At 38.1% G+C, this 7500-nt stretch overlaps 1 protein-coding gene across 2 annotated transcripts in view; it reads right to left on the bottom strand.

The window, feature by feature from the left end:
* LOC137975980 (melanocortin receptor 5-like) overlaps nucleotides 1-7500 on the bottom strand; it is a 76392-nt gene that overhangs the window by 36990 nt on the left and 31902 nt on the right. The window contains exons 1-2 of one of the 2 annotated variants that reach the window (XM_068823211.1): nucleotides 2845-2930; nucleotides 1895-2024 (exon numbers count right to left, since the gene is read on the bottom strand). The exons of the other annotated variant lie outside the window; for it this stretch is intronic. The gene's annotated coding sequence lies outside the window, so the exon portion shown is untranslated. Of the gene's footprint in view, nucleotides 1-1894; nucleotides 2025-2844; nucleotides 2931-7500 lie in introns of those variants that run through there. 2 annotated transcript variants of the gene reach the window in all.

Here is a 7500-nt window from a genome sequence, read left to right as displayed (position 1 = left end):
CAGACAATTTCTCAGATGAAAATAATGAACCAAATTCTAGTGTTAATGAAGGGCATGTAAACACTCCATCGCCAGTTGTTTTGAGGCGATCAGAGAGAGTCAGAAAACCTGTCGTCCGATTGAACTTGTAGCCAACGTGATACCCGGTAGTTAATATGGTGTCACTCTTTGTAAGAATGTCTTATTTCTCAGGGGAAGCAGTGTAATATATTAAGTACCCTATAGTACATATTTTGTTAGTACCCAGAGTGCATTGCTGTAATAAAGTTGTGTTGAAGCGGCCATGTTGTGTGTGCCTCGTGGTCCGAGTTAAATCACAGAATATTACAAGTTTTACTATGAGCAACAAACTATTCTTCAATCAGAACAGTGTCTTGGTGTTTCTATAATTCTGTTGTGGTTTCTGTCGTGCGCTAAAATCGCTATTTTTATCTGAGAGTTGCAACTACTTTTGCGCGTGGTTTAAAGAAAGATCAGTGAATTTTGGAGAAGAACTTTGGAGAAAAATGACTCCTATGAGTTCGTTGTCAAGAAAAAACGCCACTTTGATAAAATGTGGTAAGAAACCCGGGCCAAAGAAAACGAGGAAAGAAGAAAGATCGTTCCATGAAGCAAGAAGAAGGAACTCACCGCTAGCGACAAAGGCCCATTGTTCGACCAACGTATGGCCTCCAACTGAAAGGTTTTAAGTATAGCACTCCAGTAAAGGGTTACCCTACTGAGTTTCCTCCACGTTTACTTTTTCTTTCGCTGAAGAGAGTACTTTGTTGCTATTCAGTTTTCTTGTGCCAGAAGCCTTTCTGTTTTATCTCAATTTTCCGTCATCGCAAATCAATATGAATTCAAAATAGTATTTCCAGCAAATTGCAATGGGTTACAGTCAACTCCCGTTGCAGCGGACATCCTGGGGGCCAGGATTTGGTGTCCGTAATAGCGAGAGTCCGTAATAACGGGGTGCGAGAGAATTTTTATTTTAAACCATATTTACAGATGGGGGTCATATCTGTGTTCATTTTCATTAACTCCAGTATCTTTTTCAGACCCGTTATCGCACGTAAAGAGTGTCAGAACTTTATTTACAAACAGAGAGTCCGTAATAGCGGGAGTTTATTTCAGTCAAACGTCTGTAACTTACGCCGGGGATTTAGCTGCTGTCCGTAATAGCAAGGTGTCCGCAAGGCGGGAGTTGACTGTATTATCATTACGCCTATCTTGTTCTAAGCTTGTGTTTCATTGGCCGACAGCATGACAGCGTTGATAAGATGTGATTAGCTTGGAAAACATTAGGAGACAAAAACTCGGGCTTCATTTTTTAATTAATATAATAGGGTCTATTATTATAAATAATTATATTATAAATGCACCGAAGTGTTTTGTTTTTGATATTTCAAATATTCTCTTTCTTAAGCCTTGTCATGTCACGAATATCGGCCAAATAATATTACATCCTTTTAACTCAATATATATTTTCTCATTAACCAAAAGCAATATCGAAAACCGCTCACGCACTTTTTTAGTCCTTCATAGTGATTGGCAAGATGCAGCTTGTTTTATCGTTAATGCCCGTACAAATCTAAGCAAATGAGTTCCACTGCTTGCGCCCGCTTATCAACAACTGAAATCTTTAAAATAGTTATTTCTTCTGATTCTTCATTCGATTGGCTTTACGGTGATATAATTTTTGTATAGTTTTGATAAAACTGACAAGAGTACAAACGATTTTTCAAAACACCCCTCTTGAAGGTCTATGGTAACCTTAAGGTTAAGATGCAAAACTTTATTTTCCCAAACGTTCCCAAACTAGACGTTTCTAGTGACTCTACGTCATGCAGTATTGTCATAAAAGAAGACGAAATCTTGAGTCAGTCGACATACATCATTGATGTACGGTTACCTTTTTTTCTTGATTCAGTTGACAGAACTCTTTAACTGAACTTGCAGGCTGCTGTGGAATACTTTTCAGAATATGAAGAAAACAGCAAATACAGCAATACAGATGTCTCCACTGTCAAGTTCCTGAGTTTCTGATTAAAAAAAAAAATGAAATCCGAGTAGAGAGCATATAAACTTTCACTAACAGGAAATCAAACTCCTCAGTGGCCCTTGGTGGTACTAATTAGTTTAGGTTGAGACATTTTCTTTGACATTTTCGTGGATTCAAATGTCAGGTTGAAGATTTAATTTCCGTAAGGAAGCATCAACGCATCCTTTGCAATGAACTTTAATCTAATAGATATATCACCTGCGTTTGTTCCTATTCAGTTTTCGTGAGCCAGAAGCCTTTCAGTTGTATTTCAATTTTCCGTCATCGCAAATCAATGTGAATTTAAAATAGTATTTTCCACCAAACTGCAATGGGAAGGAGATACCTAGATAATCTCTTGACATGCAAAGCAATATTGAAAAAGCCTCACGCACTTTTTTCAGTCCTTCTTCTACTGATTAGCCAGTTGCAGATGGTTAATGGTAAACGCCAAACGAATCCAGGCAACTGAGTTTAGCAACCACTGTCAGTTTTGCGTTTGAAGGCCCGCTTATCAATAAAAAAATCTTCAAAATAGTTATTTTTTTCTGATTCGTTATTTGATTGGCTTTACGTTGATGTATTTTTTTTGTATAGTTTTGTTAAAAGTTACACGAGTATAAAATACTTTTCAAAGCACCCCTCCTTAAGGTTTACGGTAACCTCAAGATTGAGCTGCAAAACTTTATTTTCCCAAATGTCGTGTTTGCTGACATCATTTTGCTTCTCCTAGACGTTTTAAGCGACTCGACGTCGTGCAGTATTGTCATACAAGAAGATGAAATCTTGAGTGAGTCGACATACATTATTGATGTAGTTACCTTTTCTTTCTTGATTCCTGCTGTGGAATAATTTTCAGAATATGGATAGTACAGCAAACTAAACAGAACTGAAACGTGTACAGGTAAGTTTTTTTCCGACAAATTTAGGCTGTAGCTCCCAATGAGAGTCCTTAATGTATCACATTTCCATTTTGTTTTTTTTTCAACTGCTTAAATGCGCGATGGGTACAAAATATCTTCTGGCTTCTGGAGGCCTCTTTCAGTCGGCAAAATGCAGTCTTCTCAACTTTGATGAATATGAACATTTCCCAACTGCTGCTTATGAAACTTCAGTACCTGAAAGGGTTTGAATTTACTTTAATCCCTCTCTTTTGAAGTGAGATTAATTGTCATAATTTGATGTTCCATTTCCGTGAGCACAAAAGAAAATTTCTGGAAATTTTCAGGGGCGAAAAAAAGAGCCGCGCAGGTTTGTTTGCTATTCAGTGGAATTTTTCAATGACTTCGAGATTTAATCGCAAATATAGAAGTAAACGGAACAGTGATCAGTCAACATGTGACTTTTTATCCGGGGGGGGGGGGGGGGGGGTGGGGGAACTCGATATATCTCTGGGTGGGGAGGTCCGGCGCGAACCCTCATACCCTGACCCTATTTAAGACAAATATCGCTGATTTTCCTACTCTGTTTAAGAATTAAGACAGACTTCCGATTTTTGATACCCTGTTTAAGACATCAAGAGACTATGATAGATTGATTGATTGATGACATTTAACCCAGTTTAAGACAAAAATTGATAAATCGATACCCTGATTAAGACAAGAAATGATAAATTCGATACCCTGTTCAAGACAAAAATCCCAAAAAACATACCCTGGCTGGCCGCACGTCCCCATTAAGCTCTTATAAGGGAGTTCCCCCCCTCCCCGGGGCTTTTTATAGACCAAAACAGTAAGGACTTCACTTAGGCCCCGTCCATATGTATCCGGATATTTATGAATCCGCAAATTTTTCTTTCCAGATACGGCTTCTATCCACATGCATGCGGCGGATTCTCAGCGAATCCGGATAGTTTTGAATCCGTTCTCCAGAGTGGAAAAAAATAAATCCACAACGAGTCCGATAACGTGTGGACGGTGAATCCTAATCGTGTCCAGTCTCTTACCGAACAATATGGAGCACGACGTGTAGGCCTAGTTTCTCCAGAATGAATCCGGATACCATCGAATGCGTGTGCACAGGCGAATTCGATTTGAATACGCTATATTGAGGGGAAAATTTGTGAATCCGGAAAGAAAAAGTTTTGGATTAAACAATATCCGGATTCGTGTGGACAGGAAAACGTCGCAAAACAAAGGGTTGAATGAGTCGTAGAATGCGGTTCTGCAACGTGTTACAACTCTTTCTACTGTTCTTAGCCAACCTATGCCAAACAATCAAGTAATCCACAAGTTTTTTATTTTTTTTTATGAAACGCTTTCTTGACGAATATACCTGTAGCTATTATTTATCGACAGATAAGTGGAAAGATTTTAATTTAAAATTTTAATCCATTTTCGAATACGCGTCGCCTTCATATCCTCCCGTGGGATGTCCAACTCGGGCTGATCGTGGCCAAAAAGAACGCACTAACGCTGAATACAAATGTTGCGAATTTGCATAATTTCCGAAAGAGAGGACAACCTCGCGAGGTATACCCAAATTTTCGAACTTCTTTTTTTCGGAAATCTCTGTTCAATTTGATTTTCTTTCCTGAATTTCCGGAATTCTCGGGTTGAATGCTTTTCGGAAATTCAACTTTTCCCTGGAAATTTCCGTACCATTTGTTTCCATTTCGAAAATGTCGGAAATTTTGGTGGAATGGAAAGGTATCATAATCAATATTTCATTTCTAGGCTATCAGTAAATTTTACAAAACAACACGTCATTTCGTATCTGATAATTGAAATTCTCGCTTATTCTCAGCTATCATTTAAACCTCATCTACTAATTTATTGTACTGACGTATAATGTTGGTCGGGTAGCACTGTTCAAGTTTATTTATTATTCTTATTACATATTACAAAAGAATCACTCTTACCCGCAAATAGCGAAAGCTAATCTAGGCGGGTAGAGTGAAATTGATTTATTTACATATTATACAAATACAATTTTAAATTGACGTATATTCAATACTTAAATTGATGTCAATCATGCCTATATCTTAAGCCTATAATGTATACTCTATAAACATGCCTATATAACGTTTTGTAAGTGAAACATAATAGTCGGTATGCCAACATAATCCTCCTCCTCATTGAGAATTTGAATTAAGTAGTGTCGCATTTTATTCTTGAAGCATGGCTTAGATAATTTCCTCAGGTCTGGAAGGATGCTATTCCATATTATTACGCCTCGTCGAGAAAAAGATTTGATTTGATGGGCTAACCTGGAATATTTAGTGTAGATGAAGACTTGTTCTAGTTGTCTTCAATGAGAAAGAGGAAATAAAAATTTATTGTCGAAAAAGCCATCCAAAGAATCAACTTGTAAAGAATATTTTATCTGTAAGAATCAAAGCTGATACCACTTGCTTCTCGCTTTTCTCAAGAATCAAAAGCTGATGTTAATTATGTTATGTTATTTGATTGTTTGAGCAGGTTGAAGTTTTGGCAGCTATTCAGCTGATGTGGACCTGCTATACCCAACCACCCATATACTCACAAAGGACAGCCACAACACCGGGAACTTCATCCCCTACTCTTCTCGAATAGTGTGTGTGTTCTTTAACGTCCCAAAGGGAACTAATGAACATGGAAGATATTTGTGAGACGGGGCCTACGGTTTATAGTCCTTATCCGAGAAGACTTGAAAGTCTAACCATTTGCGGATGTAATGACAAAGGCAGCACTTTCTCGTCAGTTATTTAAAGACCCTGAGTGTTGGTCCGGCCGGAGTCGAACTCACGACCTCCCGCATGCTCAACCAACTGAGCCACCGGTGCGCGGTATTGGGTCTCGTATTTTTCACTTTTTGCTCATACTGCAACATAAATTAATTATTTCACTTCGTACCCTTTCGCTGATGACAGATAAAAATCCATCAGTCACTGTTCTATGTTAGTTGACTTCTCTGAGCGTTTGGGGTAGTCATGTAACACTGGTACTACGTTGTTATCTGTTTTCGGGCATTGGAGTATCGAACTGCGTGAGCGCCAAAAAAATCGTTATTGTTGAAAGAGAACATTCGCTAACGGAACACTCATGTTGTTACTACATTTAGAAGACGTTACTCTCTCAAACAGAACTATAATGGCAGATAGTTATTTGGTATTTCTTAAATAAATTGCAAATAGTATAAACGTTTCATTGTGTCATTCTTTTTGTTTTTAAGGCAGAAAAGCAGACCTTAAGGTTTTTACAAATATTGACCACTCAGTGAAACAAACAATGGACGCGATCTTTTTCTGCTTCTATATTTACAGAATTGCGAGAAAAAGTGAAGGATTGTAAATACGGAAGATAGTAAATATTCATGTGATCAACAAACACCATGTCCAGTCTCACCAACTACCGACTACTACTGAACTGCACGCGCACAAAAGAGTTAAGAGGAAAAGCAACTTAAATATCTGATCGTGTTCTTTACCACTTGCTTCATCTCTTGCATCTTCCAACAGTACAGGAATGGATTCAGCGTTGAGTTAAACATACTAAGAGTTAATGTGGCATCTATTGTTAAAGGGAGAGGTGTGTGAATACCTGTAACTAATTTAACTGCCACTACACCAAAGGGAAGATAACAAGCCACTAATGATATCTGCAACCATATCGTACTGGACGCTGTTCTTCTGTACCGTGCTACACAAGGGGAATTTCTCCCCCGTTCGGTTGTCCTTGGTGAACATGGTGTTGTACTTGAGCTTGGTGTTGGTGAAGTGTGCGATAGATTTTCATGTAACAGCAAGCTGAGACTATAATTATACACAGGATCGTCACTGCAGAGGAGATGCTAGCGCTATAAAAAGGCATGTAATGTAATATTGGGGCATTAGCAATGTTTAAAAGCCAAATTGTAACCGCAAAAACCCATACTCTCCGTAAGTTTATTACTTGTCTGTATCTTAACCCCAACAAAACGGCGAGAAGTCTGTCCATACTTATTTCAGTCAGTATCATCAAAAAGACTCCACAAAAAAAAAAGGGAAATGTGGAATTAAGAAGTAGTAAAGAATAGTAGCAATGCTTGGAGCATTTTGAGGACAAGAGAAAGTTGACGTAAAGAGACCCACACAGAGATCAGTGCTCGTAAGGCAATCTAGAAGGAGTTTTGATGGAGAATTACGGAATGACGCCTTTGGAAGAGCAGCGATGATCAGCGCATTTCCAAGAACCGCGGTGATGGAAAGAAGAATGTTAATGACTGAAACAGTGATATTTGCCTTTTGTTCGGTAAGAGTCGGCGAGAAATAAAACTCTTCAATTGTTCAGTGTTAGGTTTCTGATGTCAGTTAAATTCAACATTTTGTTCTTGGCAATGAATCTTACATGTGCTGTCTTCTTGTTAGTTTAACCAAAAGTGTTCTGAAAATTCTCTGTTCATATATTACTTTGCCTCTCTGCCTCTCGTGACACCGTTTTTTTACGCTGAAAGAAAAGAAGGTAAAATAAGTTGTTGTGATTGTTTTTCCATCATCAGTAAATGTATTTATTTTTGTC

Source organism: Montipora foliosa, chromosome 11 (assembly GCF_036669935.1).
Source record: "Montipora foliosa isolate CH-2021 chromosome 11, ASM3666993v2, whole genome shotgun sequence".
Lineage (NCBI taxonomy): Eukaryota > Metazoa > Cnidaria > Anthozoa > Scleractinia > Acroporidae > Montipora > Montipora foliosa.
The sequence above is the reverse complement of the archived record's forward strand: the minus strand, read 5'-3'. Positions and strand labels throughout refer to the sequence as shown.